This window comes from Oncorhynchus clarkii, chromosome 7 (genome assembly GCF_045791955.1).
Source record: "Oncorhynchus clarkii lewisi isolate Uvic-CL-2024 chromosome 7, UVic_Ocla_1.0, whole genome shotgun sequence".
NCBI classification, from domain to species: Eukaryota; Metazoa; Chordata; class Actinopteri; order Salmoniformes; family Salmonidae; genus Oncorhynchus; species Oncorhynchus clarkii.
In genome coordinates this window covers 40,092,475-40,112,047 of record NC_092153.1, presented here as the reverse complement: position 1 = coordinate 40,112,047, position 19,573 = coordinate 40,092,475, and the positions used below count along the sequence as shown (strand labels likewise).

Below are 19,573 nucleotides of genomic sequence, written 5' to 3'. Positions count from 1 at the left end.
CCGCAGCCGGACAATTTTCTCATGGCTTCTGGAGGGAAATGCTGTAGGATTGCTCAACCGGTGTCGCTCATTCAGCCGACAGAAACTATCAACCGGTTCTCCCCATTAAGCAACGGGTCGGAGTCAGAGGCCGTGCTTTCTCTGGTCTCTCCTCCTCCCGTTACGGGGTCTGAGACGCCGAAGCCTCCCACCATTAGCTCTGACAAATTGAAAGCCCTAGTCATTGGCGACTCCATTACCCGCAGAATTAGACTAAAAACAAATCATCCAGCAATCATACAATGTTTACCAGGGGCAGGGCTACCGACATTAAGGCTAATCTGAAGATGGTGCTGGCTAACGCTAAAACTGGTGTAGAGAGTATAGGGATATTGTTATCCACGTCGGCACCAACGATGTTAGGATGAAACAGTCAGATGTCACCAAGCGCAACATAGCTTCAGCGTGTAAATCAGCTAGAAAGATGTGTCGGCATCGAGTAATTGTCTCTGGCCCTCTCCCAGGTAGGGGGAGTGATGAGCTCTACAGCAGTCTCACAACTCAATCGCTGGTTGTCTGCCCCTTGTAGATAATTGGCCCTCTTTCTGGGACTCACCCACAAACAGGACCAAGCCTGACCTGCTGAGGAGTGACGGACTCCATCCTAGCTGGAGGGGTGCTCTCATTTTATCTACGAACATAGACAGGGCTCTAACTCCCCTAGCTCCACAATGAGATAGGGTGCAGGCCAGGCAGCAGGGTGCAGGCCAGGCAGCAGGCTGTTAGCCAGCCTGCCAGCTTAGTGGAGTCTGCCACTAGCACAGTCAGTGTAGTCAGCTCAGCTATCCCCATTGAGACCATGTCTGTGCCTCGATCTAGGTTGGGCAAAACTAAACATGGTCGTGTTCGCCTTAGCAATCTCACTGTAATAAAGACCTCCTCCATTCCTGTCATTATTGAAAGAGATTGTGATATCTCACATCTCAAAATAGGGCTACTTAATGTTAGATCCCTCACTTCCAAGGCAGTTATAGTCAATGAACTAATCACTGATCATAATCTTGATGTGATTGGCCTGACTGAAACATGGCTTAAGCCTGATGAATTTACTGTGTTAAATGAGGCCTCACCTCCTGGTTACACTAGTGACCATATCCCCCGCTAATCCCGCAAAGGCGGAGGTGTTGCTAACATTTATGATAGCAAATTTCAATTGACAAAAAAAAATACATTTACGTCTTTTGAGCTTCTAGTCATGAAATCTATGCAGCCTACTCAATCACTTTTTATAGCTACTGTTTACACGCCTCCTGGGCCATTTACAGCGTTCCTCACTGAGTTCCCTAAATTCCTATCGGACCTTGCAGTCATGGCAGATAATATTCACATTTTTGGTGACTTTAATATTCACATGGAAAAGTCCGCAGACCCACTCCAAAAGGCTTTCGGAGCCATCATCGACTCAGTGGGTTTTGTCCAACATGTCTCCGGACCTACTCACTGCCACAGTCATACTCTGGACCTAGTCCTGTGGAATAAATGTTGTGAATCTTAATATTTTTCCTCATAATCCTGGACTATCGGACCACCATTTTATTACGTTTGCAACCCCAACCAAGGATCCTCAAAAGCCGTGCTACAAATTCTCGGACAACCCAAAGATTCCTAGATGCCCTTCCAGACTCCCTCCACCCACCCAAGGACATCAGAGAACAACAATCTGTTAACCACCTAATTGAGGAACTTAATTTAACCTTGCGTAATAACCTATATGCAGTCACACCCCTAAAAACAAAAAACATTTGTCATAAGAAACTAGCTCCCTGGTATACAGAAAATACCCGAGCTCTGAAAATTGGGACGGAAATGGCGCTACACCAAACTGGAAGTCTTCAGACTAGCTTGGAAAGACAGTACTGTGCAGTATCGAAGAGCCCTCACAGCTGCTCGATCATCCTATTTTTCCAACTTAATTGAGAAAAATAAGAACAATCCCAAAATTATTTTTGATACTGTTGCAAAGCTAACTAAAAGCAGCATTCCCCAAGAGAGGATGGCTTTCACTTGATCAGTGATAAATTCATGAACTTCTTTGACGAAAAGATCATGATCATTATAAAGCAAATTACAGACTCCTCTTTAAATCTGCGTATTCCTCCAAAGCTCAGTTCTCCTGAGTCTGCACAACTCTGCCAGGACCTAGGATCAAGGGAGAGACTCAAGTTTTTTAATATTATATTTCTTGACACATTGATGAAAATATTAATGGCCTCTAAACCTTCAAACTGCATACTGGACCCTATTCCAACTAAACTACTGAAAGAGCTGCTTCCTATGCTCGGCCCTCCTATGTTGAACATTATAAACGGCTCTCCATCCACTGGATGTATACCAAACTTACTAAAAGTGGCAGTAATCAAGCCTCTTGAAAAAGCCAAACCTTGACTCAGAAAATATTTAAAAAACTATCGGCCTATATCGAATCTCCCATTCCTCTCAAACATTTTTGAAAAAGCAGCAACTCACTGTCTTCCTGAATTCAAACAATGTATACGAAACGCTTCAGTCTGGTTTTATACCCCATCATAGCACTGAGACTGCACTTGTAAAGGTGGTAAATTACCTTTTAATGCCATCAGACTGAGGCTCTGCATCTGTCCTCGTGCTTCTAGACCTTAGTACTGCTTTTGATACCATCGATCACCGCATTCTTTTGGAGAGATTGGAAACCCAAATTGGTCTACACGGACAAATTCTGGCCTGGTTTAGATCTTATCTGTCAGAAAGATATCAGTTTGTCTCTGTGGATGGTTTGTCCTCTGACAAATCATATGTAAATGTCGGTGTTCCTCAAGGTTCCGTTTTAGGACCACTATTGTTTTCACTATATATTTGACCTCTTAGTGATGTCATTTGGAAACATAATGTTAACTTTCACTGCTATGTGGACAACACACAGCTGTACATTTCGATGAAACATGATGAAGCCCCAAAATTGCCCTCCCTGGAAGCCTGTGTTTCAGACATAAGGAAGTGGATGGAGGCAAATGTTATACTTTTAATTCATGGACAAAACAGCTAGTTCTAAGTCCCAAGAAACAAAGAGATCTTCTGTTGAATCTGACAATTAATGTTGATGGTTGTACAGTCATCTCAAATAAATCTGTGAAGGACCTCTGCGTTACTCTGGCCCTGATTTCTCTTTCGACGAACATATCAAGACGGTTTCAAGGTCAGCTTTTTTCCATCTATGTAACATTGCAAAAATATGAAACTTTCTGTCCAAAAATGATGCAGAAAAATGTATCCATGCTTTTGTCACATCTAGGTTAGACTACTGCAATGCTCTACTTTCAGGCTACCCGGATATATCACTAATTTAACTTCAGTTAGTGCTAAACACGGCTGCTAGAATCTTGACTAGAACCAAAAAATGTGATCATATTACTCCAGTGCTAGCCTCTCTACACTGGCTTCCTGTTAAGGCTAGGGCTGATTATAAGATTTTACTGCTAACCTACAAAGCAGTACATGTGCTTGCTCCTGCATATCTTTCCGATTTGGTCCTGCCGTACATACCTGCATGTACGCGGCGGTCACAAGACGCAGGTCTCCTTACTGTCCCTAGAATTTCTAAGCAAACAGCTAGAGGCAGGGCTTTCTCCTATAGAGTTCAATTTTTATGGAATGGTCTGCCTATCCATGTGAGAGATGCAGACTTGGTCTCGACCTTTAAGTCTTTATTTAAGACTAATCTCTTCAGTAGGTCCTATGATTGAGTGTAGTCTGGCCCAGGAGTGTGAAGTTGAACAGAAAGGCACTGGAGCAGCGACCCGCAGTGCGTGTCTGCCTGGCCGGTTCCCCTCTTTCCACTGGGATTCTCTGCCTCAAACCCTATTACAGGGGCTGAGTCACTGGCTTACTGGTGCTCCTCCATGCCGTCCCTAGGAGGGGTGCACCACTTGAGTGGGTTGAGACACTTACGTGATCTTCCCGTCTGGGTTGGCGGCGCCCCCCCCCCCTTGGAATCGTGCCGTGGGGGAGATCTTTGTGGGCTATACTCGGGCTTGCTTCAGGATAGTAAGTTAGTGGTTGAAGATATCCCTCTAGTGGTGTGGGGGCTATGCTTTGGCAAAGTAGTTGCAAAGCAGTTTGGACCTGTCCAGGGGTTTCGTCGGATGGGGCCACAGTGTCTCCCAATCCCTCCTGTCTCAGCCTCCAGTATTTATGCTGCTATAGAGTATGTGTCAGGGGGCTCGGGTCTCTCTCTCTCTCTCTCGCTCTCTGGGGTATAAGGTTGGGTTTCTGTACAGCACTTTGTGACATCAGCTGATGTAAGAAGGGCTTTATGAATACATTTTATTGATTGATTGATTGCTGCTTTTTCTTCACTCTGCGGTCCAACTCATTCCAAACCATCTCAATTGGGTTGAGGTTGGGTGATTGTAATGGCCAGGTCATCTGATGCAGCACTCCATCACTCTCCTTCTTGGCAAAATAGCCCTTACACATCCTGGAGGCGTGTTGGGTCATTGTCCTGTTGAAAAACAAATAATAGTCCCACTAAGTGGAAACCAGATGGTTTTTGCGACTGCACTTTATGGATTGACTGAACTTCATGTCTTTCTCTTTGCTTATTTGAGCTGTTCTTGCCATATGGACTTGGTCTTTTACCAAATAGGGCTATCTTATGTATACCACCCCTACCTTGTCACAACACAACTGATTGGCTAAAACAAATTAAGAAGGAACGAAATTCCACAAATGAACTTTTAACAAGGCACACCTGTTAATTGAAATGCAGTCCATGAAGCTGGTTGAGAGAATGCTAAGAGTGTGCAAAGCTGTCATCAAGGCAAAGGCTGGCTACTTTGAAGAATATCTAATAGTATCAATATCAAAGTCAAGAAAGGTCATGCAAAAAGGGTCAAAGCAGATAGTTAAATAGTTAACCAAAAACCTACCCGGACTAACTATTTAGCAGTCTTATGGCTTGGGGGTAGAAGCTGTTCAGGGTTTTGTTGGTTCCAGACTTGATGCATCGTTACCGCTTGTCATACCGTAGCAGAAAAAACAGTCTATTAGACTTGGGTGGTTGGAGTCTTTGCCAATTTTCATGGCCTTCCTCTGACACAGCCTGGTATAGATGTCCTGGATGGCAGGGAGCTCAGCCCCAATGATGTACTGGGCCGTACTCACTACACTCTGTAGCGCCTTGCGGTCTGATGCCAAGCAGTTGCCATACCAATCGGTGATGCAGCCAGTAAAGATGCTCTTAATGGTACAGCTGTAGAACTTTTTCAAGATCTGAGGGCACATGCCAAATCTTTTCGGCCTCCTGAGGGGGATGAGGAGCTGTCGTGCCCTCTTCATGACTGTGTTGGTGTGTGTGGACCATGATAGATCCTTAGTGTTGTGGAATCCGGGAAACTTGAAGCTCTCAAACTGCTCCCCTACAACTCTGTCAATGTAAATGGGGTGTGTAGTCCATGATTAGCAATTTTTTCTTGCTGACGTTGAAGGAGAGATTGTTGGCAGTGTGGTGCCAGATCTCTGAACTCCTCCCTATAGGCGGTCTCATCGTCGGCGGAGATCAAGGCTTGGAGGACTCATTGACCACGCTGAGCTGTGGTCAATGAACAGCATTCTCACACAGGTCTTCCTCTTGTCCAGTTCTGAGAGGACAATATGTAGTGCGATAGAGATTACGTCACCTGTGGATCTGTTGGGGTGGTATGCGAATTGGTGTGGGTCCAGGGTGTCTGGGATGATGGTGTTGATGTGAACCCTAACCTGCATTTCAAAGCATTTTGTGCTACAGGGCAATAGTTATTTAGATAGGTTACCTGGCGGTCTTGTCATAGGGACTATGGTGGTCTGCTTGAAACATGAAGGTATTACAGACTGGATCAGGGAGAGGTTGAACATTTCAGTCAAGACACTTGGCATCTGGTCAGCAAATGCTCCTAGTACGCGTCCTGGTAATCCTTCTGTGTCCTGGTAGTCCGGGTCTTACTCACATGGACTGTTCGGAACAGCTGGTGCTCTCATGCATGGTTCAGTGTTGCTTGCATAGTGTTGAGAGCATAGAAGGCATTTAGCTCGTCTGGTAGTCTCGCGTCATTGGGCATCTCGCGGCTGGGTTTCCCTTTTAAATCCAGGATAGTTTGTAAATCCTGCCAAATCTGATGAGAATCAGAGCCGGCGTAGTTGGATTCGATCTTAATCTTTAGTACATGGGCCATTTGTTCTGTGTTGTCATATGTTCTGCAACTTTACTAATATAATTCATATTTTGATATACTGTAACTATTTTCCATTCATAAGTATAGTGGTACTTGTCCATTGTGTATGCTAATCCAGACCCACTCCACAAGAGACACAAACCCATTCCACGACAGAAGAATAGACATGCTACATTGGCCTGTCCCTTCATTAAATTTTATCACGCTCCGTCAAGCTAATTGACCTTTAGGGGTTGGGAAGCCTCAGCTAGTCTATACATTAAATATAGGCTGTCGCAAATTTGGCTGTGACATTTGACAGCTTTCCTTACAGTGAATACCGCCTGTTGTATTTTCTCCCCTCAAGATTAGCAGTTTCAATGATGTGTAGTAATATCCATACAGGCATTCACCCTTACCTTACCCCTCCTTCCTGATAACCTCACACAGTCTAAATCTAAATCAGTCTAAATGTACCTCACAGTTAGACTTCCGTCACAGTTGCCACAGACTTCTACATAACACTGCTTATACAGTACCTGGAGTAAATGTATCTACTGTAAAATTTACAACAAGAGAGTTCAGAAGTCAAAAACAAAGGGACAATGACATACAAGGGTTGTCATATCTGTCTTGATTTTAGCTGTAAATTTGACAGCAAGTCAGTTCTGACATGGGGGACACTAGCTCTTTAAGGTAGTCAAGACCTTTCTCAGTTTGAGATTAGATCGACATCACTCCCCAAATGTTTGTTTTAGACATAATAGCTTTGCACTCTCTGGCAATCCCTTAGTAGCAACACATGCAGGGCTATGTTTGTGACTGTTAAATATCTTAGTCATTCAGCAGACACTCTTATGCAGAGCGACTTACAGTAGTGAGTGCATACTTTTCCCCCCATTGGAATCAAACCTACAACCCTGGCATTGCAAGCACATTGCTTTACAAACTAAGCCACACGAGACCTGTAATCTGCTGTCACCTAGCAGCACATTGATCCCAGCATTCATATTCGATATTCTACGTGGCTGTAAGGAGATAATGAAAGAGCAGAGCCAGCAGGTTTGCCAGCACATTTTCATAAGCTGCTTGTGTGTGAATACATTCATTTTTGTTTTGACCTTCCATACATGCCCTAAAATAAGCCTCTGCAAATGTGTTTGTTTGCTCCGTCCTATGAATGATGAGGGAAGGAGGCCAGTATTGTCAACTGTAGACTACATTGGATGTATTGGCACTGGCATATGGAGAATGCAAATGTAGCCTAGCCTTAAACAGTAGCCTATGTAGTGTGTATCAGTAGCTACGTTTACATCCAATAGGCAACAGATTTTCATATGAATATTCCAGTATTCGCATTTTCCCACCACAGATGTTTTCCCATTATTGCGGATAAAAGGCAGTGTGTGATGACGTTGTGCACATAAAAAATAACTTTTGCGGTTAAATTCCCATATATCGAATAAAAAAGTGAAATGGGTTTTCATCGCATTTAACTCTACTGATGGTTTTGTCACTAAAAATGTTTGTGTTATATAGTGAATGTGCCCACTCTGATCTTGACATGTGCGTTCCAGCCTACAGCTCGCAGATACAGTGTGGGTCTAGTTTACATGATGAGATTATTATGAACAAAAAGAGCAAGATTATTTCGGTTTGTCACACGGCAGCTAAACATGTCACCAGAATAAGACCCTCAATACTTATTAGAAAGGAGCATCAAGCTCATCACCGTGCACTTTTACCACCCTGTGATGTTCATCATAACTTATTTCATCTGTAGCCTAATAAACTGCGTGCTTTTCCGAGTCGTAGTGGGAGGACCACACAACATATAATCGCGTGACTCCAAATTTACTTCGATATGAGGGTTATTGTATCAATATTTGCGCATAAAGATGTTTCCACTGTCATTGCACGCATAATTAATTTTTACAGACACAAAGATTCCACCTTTTGATTTGGAAAGTTTACCGACAAATTAGCTGTATCCATCAGGCCTGTCATGACATTTTTCATCCGACATGTACTTTACTCGCGTAGAAAGGTTGGATTTCATCACCTTCCAGTGTAGGATTATCTATGATATGTGTAGTGTCTAACCGAATGAATATTTCATTAACTGCATTATTAACCCTTTATAGGACACTATACGGGGAACATAAGGGGGAAAGGAGAATGTTCATGTTCACAATCCACTATCTGAGGAGCCATTTTTGAAGACTTCTAGAAATCAAGGGAAGAGACAGTCATGTGTAAGAGAATATAGCCAAAGACACATGCTCACATATGCACTCTGAACAATATGGAATAATGCAGATATACATTTGAAACATATGTATTTCGTAGCTAAACATGTTCTGTGCATAAACAGCCAACAGTTTACAGCCTGTATACAGTATGCACACCTCCTTTCTCTTCTGTCTGAAAGCTGCAGAGCTCAGCATCACTCCCTGGTACTGTATGCTAAAACAGAGATGTGTTAGTAGTTTCAAGTCCAAAGTACAGCCTGCCACTCTTCACATGCTGAGACCCCTTCTCAAGCATGGATTCTAGGGGAACGACCACCACAAAGGCTGCCTGCCTGGCTGTCTCTAACCCAGTGGTTCCTAAACTGTGGGGAGCGCCTGCAGGGGGGACGCTGGGGGTGTAACACAATCATACTCTTATAAACACACACACACACAAACACACACACACGCCAAATTAGCTTATATAACGGCTTCATAATGACATTCCCCCTTGTTCTACAATCCCATTATGGTTTTGCTATGCAGCTCTTGTTCCAATAGTGAAGTGTTGGCTCAGGGGTCACTTTTAAAAATGGTTTCATGTCTGAATAAGAGGACAGCAACAATAACCCTTGTTCACTTTTTATTCTATTATTTTGTTTTCTAAGCAAAGCATTCATCCAATTCAGTTTCAGTAAACATAACAAGTGCGAGACACAGCATCAATCAGTGGTGATACTGATATAGCTAATAGAAATACTGCTTAGCATAATGCATAAACATTCATCATTCTTCGCTGTATTGTCTGAACCTCTGTGCTAATCATGCATATGCAAAAAGCCTCGTCACAACACTGTTACGCACTAACCAGGTTTCCATCCCACCTTTTTTATGCGAGTAAAGTACATGTTGGATAAAAAATGTCACAGCACATTTTATCGGTAAATTTTCCAAATTAAGACAAAAGAAAATACGCTATACAAAGGTGGGATCTTTTTTTTGTGTCTGTAAAATGTATTATGTGAAAAATGGTGGTGGAAACACCTTCATGGTCAAATAGAGAAAATAAGGAAGTAGGTTGTGTTGTGTGGTCCTCCCACTACGACTTGGGAAAGCATGCAGTTTATTAAGGCTACACATGAATTGAGTTATGATGAACTTGACTGGGTGGCGAAAGTGCACTGTGATGAGTTTGATGCTCCTTTTCAAGAAATATCAAGGGTCTTATTCTGGTGACATGATGGTCGATGCTTGGCTGCCGTTTGACAAATACAGAAGCGACAGGCGCAACAGTCTCTCGTCTCAAACCCAGTAGGTTTCTACTGAAGCTGACAGAGGCTGACGACATCGAGGCTTACCTACACGCCTTTGAGAGGACAGCGGCTAGGGAGAAATAGCCCCATGAGCAATGGGCCAGCCTACTAACACCCTTCCTATCAGGCACGGCACAGAAGACCTATCAGGATATGATGGTTGACCAGGTGACGCATTACGAGGTGCTGAAAAAGGAAATCTTGCGCCGTTTGGTCAAGCAGCAGGAGGAAAACTACCTACAGAAGATATTGCTGCAGAAGGTGCAAGCCACAGTCCTCCAGGAGAGGGAGGCCAAGGAGGCACTGAGAGGGGAGGTGTCCCTCCACCAGAGATCTGCAGAGCTCCAGCAGAGCCTAGGTTGCTATGAGGAAGGATTTAGCCAGGCAGTAGGAGGAGAAACAGGAGGGCCTTAGAGAGATGAAGGAGCAGCTTGTCAAGCAGCAGGAGGACAGCTCCCTACAGAAGGTCTTGCAGGAGGCCCAGGCTGCAGCCCTCCAGGAGGAGGCAGTAGACGCTCTGAGAGGGGAGGTGACCCTCAATCAGCAGAAAGCTGCAGAGCTACAGCAGAGCCTGGAGACTGCTCTGAGGGATCAGGAGGAGAAGAGCAGAGAGGAGGCCACTCTGAAAATGGAGACCCTCCAAGCAGCAAAAGACCTGCAGCTCAGCACTCGGACAGAGAAGGCCACCCCCTTACAGGAGCAGCTAGCTAAGAGGGAGCAGGAGATCTCCCTTCAGAAGGAGGCGCTGCAGGAGGCCCAATAGGAGAAAGAGTCAGTGGAGGCGATTCGGGACTGGCCCGCCCCCTCACCAAGAAGCAGATCAGGTGCAGCCCATGGAAATGCAGATGCCCTCTCCAGGAGAGGTGCTCTAGGGAGCTGGACCGCCCCTCCCTCCTGGACAGAGCTGGGTGTGTGTATGGCAGGCAGTAGGGAGAGGTGAGGGGATTGGTAATTGAGGGGAAATATCTTGCAGGTCGCTGGCTCCACCCCTGAGCCTTACATGGATTTCCTTCCCCTGGCGAGGCTCAAATAATCAACATAACTTGCAATACACATGCTGTATAGTAGTCCATCCTTTTTTTTAGCATGGGTTTACATGCAATCTCCCTCATCCGTTTCAAATTCTTTTGAGTATACCTTTAAATGCCCTGATGTGTCACTAATTTCGGCTTTGACAACAGCTGATCAATTAGATATGGGGATGCGCAAGGAATAGCAGGATAGAAAGCAATTGCGACATGACGCATGCGAAAATACAATGTTTTATAGTATTTAAATGTTCAAAAAATCAAATATGGGTTAAATGGCAGGATGTTATACTCATTTTGGCTCTTCCTCGAGTAGATTGGAAGGGGTGGGCTGTGAGTGATAGGACCTAGTTCTCTTCAGGTAGCCAAACAATAAAACGTGGCTACTGAATTAGGAAGATGCCTAAAGCTTCTGCGGTGGTATTCAAATGAAGGCTAAATAGTTTCTTCTACATCGCAGCAGAAGTCTTAAAAAAAATATATTTATTTTTTTCTTCTCATTGACAAGTATTTATTGTTCTCTTGCCCTTTGTCAGAGCTTTTAAACTAAATACTACACCATCTTTTGATTTCTAATTGTGTCGGCGCCGGGGACTCGAAATGTGGCTGCTTTATTGATGTCATGCTAATCAGGCTTTTTGATTTGAACACATGGATTGTTTTACTTTTGTAGGCTAGGATACCAGGATACCAGGATTGCAGTGCTTTAGTGTATTATGTTGCTGTCCAGCGTTTCTGATTTGTAGCCTTTTGATTTGAACATTTGAACACTTCTGGCTATTTGACTTCATTTATACATGTTACAGAACTTTGGTTTCACTAAATATGTTGAAATGAAACTAAATAATCTGTTTCTTTCTTTAATACTTTTGTAATAGAATAGGTAGATTACACGGCCTACAGTACAGGTAGAATGTGGTAGTCTGGCTATAAACAGCCTATAACTCCATTCCTATTCAATTCAGAGTTTAGAGAAATCCATCGAATTGGAAATTAGCTATTATCAGTCTGTTGAATTTGCACTCGGCCCCGCCCCACCTACTCAGCCATTCAAGAGCTGAGCTGCTACTGCGTTGTGGCCGTAGCATACTGCATACTTTTTACTAAACGGTTTGTGCTAAATAATATGTGACGATGAGTACGCAGTTTAAGTTTGTATGGGTATTTGGACACGGCCAGCTATAGAGACTTCACATATTTTACTGCAGATATCGTTATATCTTTAATAAGGCATCGTTAACTGTACAATTGGGTGATCTGGCTGTTCATTTAATTCTCTCTCGTAATACTGTAAGTACCATACAATAACCAGGTCAATTATTCTCCCCAGTCTCCCAGGTCTTTTTTTTAAACCTTTATTTAACTAGGTAAGTCAGTTAACAAATTCTTAGTTTCAATGACAGCCTAGGAACAATCAGTCAACTGCCTTGTTCAGATTTCCCCCCCCCCCCCATCACTAACATTCAGGGGTGAAAGTAAAGTAGATTTAATTTCTTACCGGTATGGGACTCCCTATGTGTGACATAGATTAAAACAAGTATAGAGTGTAGATGTAATCATCGCTCGGGGATTCGATTGCAACCTTTCGGTTACTGAGCCAACGCTCTAACCACTAGGCTACCTGCCGTCTGACGCAGGCATGGCCTTGATGCCTGATCCCTGGCACGAGCCTGGAGCCCACGAAGGTTAAGGCTAATGAAGCACTAGTGATGGGGGAGATGGTCAGGCTAGGAAACAGATGTTGCCTTTTTCGAACGGTAAGACCATCTCTGTGTATTATCCCCGCCTAGAGGAATTTGATTAATTCAACCTCAATACAGACTAGATATTGTATAAAACACAAACATATATCGTTGCCAGGGGTGAAAGTAAGCTAACTTTACTGCATGTCAGCTGCATAAAAAAAAATTGCGAATTAACTTGAAACTGGATGGTATACATACGTACGTGAGAACAATTACATTTTGCAAAGGTGGAGATTAGTGGCCGATACCGAGATGCGTGCGGACAGCAGTGGACTGACTCATCAATTCATGCTACAAGTATCATTACAATACACTTTTAGGTGTTTTGTAACAGACGTCTCTTTCCGTTCATCAAATTGTGGGTGCACAGTACACTGTTTGGATGCTGGAATTATTTGATGAGCGGACGAACGTGCGCAGGTAGCCTACAGGAGCGCTTTTTTTTTTTTTTTTAAATGATTGACAATCAGATGAAAACATCACGACTGGTTGTGTTTATGCCACATTAAAAGATAACACGTGTCAGAAGTCATATTACAAATCTTTACTAGGTCTACTAGGCACACAGATTCTATATGTAATAACATCTACACTCTATACTTTTTTTTATCTATGTGACACATAGATAAATGTGTCACATAAGGGGGGGGGGGGGGGGGGGGGGAATCGATACAGTTAAATATCGGGACATTCTTTTTGATGATATATATTGCGATCTTATTTTCCCTGTAGTTGGCTGTACCTGCAACAAAACTCCAGTATTTTTCCTTTACATATTTCTCTCCATCTTCTTTTTAAATAAGGAGCCAATTTGTTTCCAGATCTTTTATTTCCATGACTGATCCAAACTCATTTTCTCACGGCTCTCTCGTCCCTCTACAGCAGACACATGGTGAGAAATATGTTTGGAACATCAAATTGCAATAAAATCCCAGTATTGAATCGCAATACATATAGAACCGTGGGAATCGCAATAAATATCTGATAATATCATATCGTGAGGTCCAGTTCCCAGCCAATACTGATTGTTACCATCAGCACCTAGGACAACAGATTCCACAACAGAACTGCAAGGGAATTGGAAAACTACATGAAATCACTGGTGAGAACAGCTGAGATAGCTGGGCTCTTCTTACCTGTTTGATCTGGCTGTTGACTGAAGAGGAAGGACGTAGGTCCCTTGTGTTCCAGCTTCTGACTTTATTGGTTATGAGTCGGACACATTTGTTCCTATTCTTCTTCTTCACGCTTCACTGCCTAATCTGACCATTCTGTTCTGTTGTTTGTTGCCTTGGATACCAAGTCCTACATAAGCGTCATTGGTACAGTGCTGCGCATTCCCCATCCACACGGTGTTGTACAGGAACAGAGCTAAATTTAGTGGCTGGCTAGGGTCATGCTCACCTCACTGGGGTTTTTTGACGCAAAACAAACGGAAGCTTCGTCTTGCATCAAAAGATCAACATAGAAGATGCTTCATGGAATGATCTTAGTACCTTCAAATAGACTGTGTTTGTAATAAGAACAGTACCCGTTGGCCTACAACCCAGTATACGACCCATTATTTTCATCTGCATGCACATGAAGCATGACGTGACCACTTTCTTCACTCACTTCACACTTTTCTTGTTGACTGTTTTTTTCACATTACTGTAAACACGCCATAACCGCACAATATATACAACAAGGACAACAATTCGTTAGTGTGGTTTAACCATATCAGACCAGGTTCTATGGAAGGCAAACTGATAGGTTTCTGTAATAATCTGTCACATCTCTCTGTAGTCCTCCAATCAATGACTAGTTGAAGATTGACATACAGCATCTAGCAAAATTACATCATGGATCAAGCGGGGGTGAAATATTAATTAATGCTATAATTTAAAGATCTCCTTCAATTTTAGCTTTTTGTAGATGCAGTCATGTACTCGGATCTCTGCCACACTTTCAGTAGGATGTGAGGATTTTCTTTGACAGCGGTGCTCACTCACATTTTCTTCCTTGTAAAAATGGGCTTTACACTTGTGTTCTTTGATTGGCGAATGACCTATTTTCTCAAAATGGTATTTGAGTGCTCTCCGGCCTCTTCACTGTGTGAATGGGACTTCTATAAACTCATCCAATTGCCTTATGCGGATCTCTTGTTTCTCCGAATTGTCCCTCAGGTAAAGCAATGTACTGACATTTGAATGTACTGACATCTCCTCTAAGCAAATATTATTTTCACACACACACACACACACACACACACACAACCCAAAAGATGCTTCCCAGAAGAAGTTGTTATTACAAGCGTTTGGCTACATTACTTAAATAATACATTATGATTTCCATGGCTTTAGTAATTGTCACCCATGGGAATATGGTTCTTACTGACCTTTGCAGTGGTTTCATTATACTCAGTGGGGAGATGTGAATTTCCCTCACAGCCATTCAGCAAATGGATTGCTTCATTTTCTCTGCTTGAGTCTATGCAGCGACATGCTGTATGTAGATGCTGCATTAGTAGACTGACTAAACCATACTTTCCCTCCCTCTCTTGGTTTTCCTCAGAGGACTGTCTATTTGTTAATTAAGCCATATTCCCATGGTGAAAGATGGAAAGTGAGGAGTGGAGGGGCGAAAGAGATTTCTACTTCGTAATTCACATTAGGCTACATCCTTGCTTTCCCCTTCGTTGTGGCTGGCAATGCTACATTCCTGGTCCGCAGCTCAAATTCACCGTAAATATCACAGTGGCCATTAGCCAGTAATCACAAACTATTTACATTGAACAAAAATATAAATACAACATGTAAAGTGTTGGTCCCATGTTTCATAAGCTGAAATAAAAGATCCCAGACATTTTCCATACGCACAGAAAGCTTATTCTCTCAAATGTTTTAACCAATTTGTTTACATCCCTGTTAGTGAGCATTTCTCCTTAGCCAGGATAATCCATCAACCTGACAGGTGTGGCATATCAAGAAGCTGATTAAACAGCATGATCATTACACAGGTACACCTTGTGCTGGGGACAATAAAAAAGGTAACTTTAAAATGTGCAGTCTTGTCACACAACACAATGCCACAGATGTCTCAAGTTGAGGGAGCGTATAATTGGAATGCTGACTGCAGGAATGTCCACCAGAGTTGTCAGATAAATGTATGTTAATTTCTCTACCATAAGCCGCCTCCAATGTTGTTATAGAGAATTCCTTTCAACCAGCCTCACAACCGCAGACCACGTGTAACCATGCCAGCCCAGGACGTCCATATCTGGGTTCTTCACCTGCAGTATCATCTGAGACCAGCCACTCGGACAGTTGATGAAACTGTGGTCTTGTACAGACAAAGAATTTCTGCACAAACTGTCAGAAACCGTCTCAGGGAAGCTCATCAGCGTGCACGTCGTCCTCACCAGGGTCTTTACCTGACTGCAGTTTGGAGTTGTAACCAACTTCAATGGGCAAATTCTCACCTCACTGGCACACTGGAGAAGTGTGCTCTTCATGGATGAATCCCAGGTTTCAACTCCTGTACCGGGCTGATGGCAGACAGCGTGTGTGGCGTCTTGTGGGCGATCGGTTTGCTGATGTCAACGCTGTGTCAACAGAGTGTCCCATGGTGGCGGTGGGGTTATGGTATGGGCAGGCATAAGCTTTGGACAACAAACAGTGCAATCACTGGGGGGGAGGTGACATCAATATGGCCAGCAGTTGTTATCGACACAAGACATTTCGGTAAAAGCGGACCATAGCAGGCAATTGGCACATCCATTTTCAATGTGAACTTTCTACATGTCGACAACAACAAAAAAAATCACTGGACAAGTTAAAGGAGACATAGTTAGTATGGTCTGATTTGCTGGGCTATTTCCTTCACCTTTGACCCCATCAAGAGCAGCTTTTCTGCTGAAGTAATTATTCAATTAATCATCTCATGGGAGATGCAACAGAAAAAATACGTAGAAGGAGGCCAGATCTTAACGGGGATATACAAATCAGTTTATTTCTGGTAATACTTTCATAAATAAAAGCAATGGCTTATATGACTGTAAAGACATGTCTGTACATGTTTACCAATTCTTCTGTATTTTGTGATTTCTGTCCCTCTTGAAAATATCTGCATCCCCAAGATCGCTTAACCTGAGGTAACGCATTCCTTAACTCTACCTTATAAGACAGACCTATGTGGCTCCACCTCTCTCAGAACAAAGACTGTTGCCCCTCGTATGTCACAAAGAAAGACGTGCCAACCCACATCCAGTCATTCTATACGGTCAATTTGAATGGGAGCCAACACGAAGGCCGTTTGTCCGGTAAGTGTCCTCTGTTTCAGACCATATTTACACCCTTTGACAGCCAACAATTCAAGTATAGCCAAGTAGAGAGGCAGGTGTCCTTGCAGGACCACCAACAGCATCCTAAATTACTTCTCTCCTTAATCCTAATTTAGGACATTGTGTTATCCCAAGATGATTTACAAACACAGGGCTCCACTCAATTGAGCAGAGAGAGAATGTGTAATGTAAAATGTAGATGTTTTGAGGTTGAAAATATAACTGACCAATGTAAAGAGAGTGAACAGCTGATGCGAGAGTCCATCCTTGGAACTTGCGAATCAAAGGCATACACACAACGCATACACTGCTTTCAACTGGGTAATTGCGGAGGTGGGGTTTCGACATCATTAAATAGAGCAGTGGTAATTCACACCTATGTCCTCCATAGGCTGCTACTGGAGATTTTGGTGGTACGTTAACATTCCGAGATATAGCTTTTACATTGGATTTTTATTAGGAAAAAACAACAGCCTCTCTCCTCTCCTCTCGTGTCTGATACGTGACGCTTTCCAGACTTCAGTTAAAAATGTAATGTTTCATAATGTCGGTTGGATGCAAAATAAAAACACACCACGACCCCGACACAGGTGTCATGGAAACCAACGCAAAACATGCCACATAAACATGAAATATCCTCCACTGACAGACCAGAGAAAACAGTGTTATGAAGTCTGTAAACCTGGATTTAAAAAAAAGACCATTCCCCTACATGCCAGGTGTTTCTGCACTTCGGTCTTTGCATACAGCCGCAGCAATATTAGAACATCTTTTAAACAGGGTTAGTGATAAGCAATGGTCCAATCCACGCCACAGTCAGCAAACAATCAGCAAACTCAGTGCTAGTTAGAAAGTGTGAGTGTTACTCCAAGAGAGGCTCTGCCAAGGCCATGAGCTGTCACAGCCTGTCAGGTATATCAGGGCCCATTATCAGCCCTAAAGAATGCAGGCCGTGCCCAACTTCACACAGAGGGAGCAGGGCATGATCGCTGGGCTAAGACCCAGGCTAACATACATATTTTACTCGTGTAAATCTACCCTGAGACCCATATCACTTACCAGAATAATCATTATTCCTCCTGGGTCTGTGGGTGCTGCCTGATACCCAAAAGTGAGGTATCACTATAACAAACGCAATCTGACTCTTTTAGACAGTAAAATCACTTGAGAGTGGAACAATGTAATGAGCTGCACCATAAGTTAAGGTGAGAGGGTTGTAGTAGCTGCCATCCTACTCTGACTCGGGGAAGGAAAGCGTGCACAATGGAAATAACATGGTAATATGATAAACAATGTAATTTCCAATTGTCATACATTGTTAAGGGATCATCATATGTATTTTGCAATTGTAAATCTGCAATCAAATCTTACGATATTTTAATGAAATTAAGTACATTTCCCACCAATTCCTGACTAATTTTAAAATTCTATTTTATTATATTGTACAATGATTGGAAACATCTCAGACAATTTTGGGCAAAGCCATATGAAAAAAAGTTTGAAAATCAGGTGTTTACAGTAAATGGAATTGTTACAATACTTTCTGAAATTCACAATTTTTGTAATGTAAAGACAGTTAACCTTTGAGGGGGGTACAACAGGCACACAGTTTCCGAAACCTGCAACGTGAAGATTGTCCATTAAGAAAGGTATTCACATATAGTCAGTGCTGTAAAGTACTTAAGTAGTACTTGAAAGTATTTTTACTTAAGTTGTTTTTGGGGGAAACTGTACTTTACTATTTATATTTTTGACAACTTTTACTTTTACTTCAGTACATTCCTAAAGAAAATAATGTACTTTTTACTGGCTGACTTACATTAATAGAAAATGACTCAAGTAAAAATGTATCTTTACTTTTACTCAAGTATAACAATATGTTACAGTACATTTGCAACCATTGCATTTAGTGATACCCTGTCTTATATATTTTCCAAAACAGAAGGCCCCCAGAAATTGTGTGGGATATCTTAGGTTACATCTCAGGTTTTAATAAGTCCAATTTGCTAATTGCATGCTGCTCACTCACCTGAAATTAGCTCTGTAAAAATTGAGTCCGTTCTTTTTCCAGGTCTTTCTTTCTTTCTTTAGCCTATGCGTGCTTTGTCATCGAAAGAACGTGATAAGAGCTTGGTTTTCCTGGGTTGGTTAGCAGTGGAGATGTATTCCCTGTGAGATAAAAGAGATAGATCCTCGCTCATCTGCTGTGTCAAAGCTTCTTAAGGAGAGCAACACAGAGGAGGAAGGATGCGCATCGATAGTAGGCTGCTCTAAATACCATCAACAACATCCAGGCAAGGGAGGTGTGGAGTGAGCGCATATGAGTGTGCAAATATATGGAGCGCATTTGAGTGGGTACGGCTAAAGTGTTTATCATAGTCCAAAATGTGTACCTGTATGCACAGCAGCGTGGTAGAAAATTGGACTGCTGGCTTTCAGACTTTTCACATTTTCTGTCAACACATTCAAATGAATCGAGGACGGGTAGCAGAGCCGCGTTGGTTGGGCATTGTGGGGAGATGTGCGTTTGGGCTGTATGTCTGATGGTGGTCTCAGAGCCGTGTAGCTATGTCACAATGGGACAACTGACGATCACAACTGACTAGATGAAAGTCAAGGAGTGAAGTCGGGGGAGGTGGATCTGCAACAGCCAAAAGTCGGATACTAATGTGGTTTTCCAACAGCAAGGATCAGATCAACTTGGAGGTGTTGCCATTGTTTTAGAAACGTTT

General features: G+C 42.8%; 1 protein-coding gene across 1 annotated transcript in view; it reads right to left on the bottom strand.

Annotated features, from left to right (window-relative positions):
* Window positions 1-18,994, bottom strand: part of LOC139414234 (caM kinase-like vesicle-associated protein) — a 37,680-nt gene extending 18,686 nt beyond the window's left edge. Inside the window, exon 1 of the mRNA XM_071162132.1 lies at window positions 18,871-18,994. The gene's annotated coding sequence lies outside the window, so the exon portion shown is untranslated. The remainder of the gene's footprint in view (window positions 1-18,870) is intronic.
* Between the last annotated feature and the right edge of the window lie 579 nt (window positions 18,995-19,573).